General features: G+C 35.4%; 1 protein-coding gene across 8 annotated transcripts in view; it reads left to right on the forward strand.

Moving 5' to 3' along the window:
• The window catches only part of LOC106879997 (uncharacterized), a 320,939-nt gene that overhangs the window by 306,463 nt on the left and 13,289 nt on the right, over positions 1 to 1,187 (forward strand). The window lies entirely within an intron of this gene.

Raw genomic sequence — 1,187 nt, forward strand, 5'->3', positions numbered from 1 at the left:
ACACACACACACACACACACACACACACACACACATACATATATATATATACATATATACGACGGGCTTCTTTCAGTTTCCGTCTACCAAATCCACTCACAAGGCTTTGGTCAGCCCGAGGCTATAGTAGAAGACACTTGCCCAAGATGCTACCCAGTGGAACCGAACCCGGAACCATGTGGTTGGGAAGCCAGTTTCTTACCACACAACTACGTCTGTGCCTATATTTCATATAGATTTTTTTTTTTTAATTCTATTATATCTTTCTTAATTCATACATTGTTTTCTCTTTCTTAGAATGGAAATGATGATCGGGATGATAATAATTATTGTGAAGATGATAATAGTGAGACATATGATGATGGTGAACTAAATGAAAACAAAAAATGTTGTTATTTGACCTCAGGTCATTCCTGATCAAAGACATTCTATTCATTATAATCATCCTGTCATTTGCTTTGGGACCACATTAAATTATGTCTTCACCACCGTTTTCTCTGCTTTTATATGATGGTAGGGTGCGATTTGAAGATTCGGTTGCTATTTATTTCTAGTAGACTGTGTAACTATAGAGACTGTTTTGTGGATTCATCATTTGATTTGTATGTGTGTATGTATTTTTATGTATGTGGATGTATATATGCATATATGTGTGTATGTATATATATATATATATCATCATCATCATTTTAATGTCCATTGTCCATGTGTGTGTGTGTGTATAATATATGTGTGTGTATATGTATGTGTGTATATATATGTGTGTAAATATATTTGTATATATATGCTTGTGCGAGACTGGCTGGACGCCAACCTGCCCTGTCAATGGATTGGCAGGTGAGGACCGCTTGAGTGACCGTCTCGTTCGCCGGATTTGACCCCACCCAACTTTTTCTTGTGGGGCATTCTCAAAGAGAAAGTCTACTTAACAAAGCCCCGCAACATTGCTGAACTTAAGGAACAAACTCAAGCTGCCAGATAACTTTGTGCAGAACCATTTCTAAACCGCAATCTTTTGCTCTTTTGTTAATTGGGTGGACATAATCGATATAACAGTATATCTGAAATAGGGGGAAAAGAAGAAATAAAAATATAAGATTTCAGCTTTCAAATGACATATGAAATAGAAAAATTGAATAAGTATCAACAAAGTTACAAACAAAAGAAAATATATAGTTACTTATGGT

Source organism: Octopus bimaculoides, chromosome 9 (genome assembly GCF_001194135.2).
Source record: "Octopus bimaculoides isolate UCB-OBI-ISO-001 chromosome 9, ASM119413v2, whole genome shotgun sequence".
Lineage (NCBI taxonomy): Eukaryota > Metazoa > Mollusca > Cephalopoda > Octopoda > Octopodidae > Octopus > Octopus bimaculoides.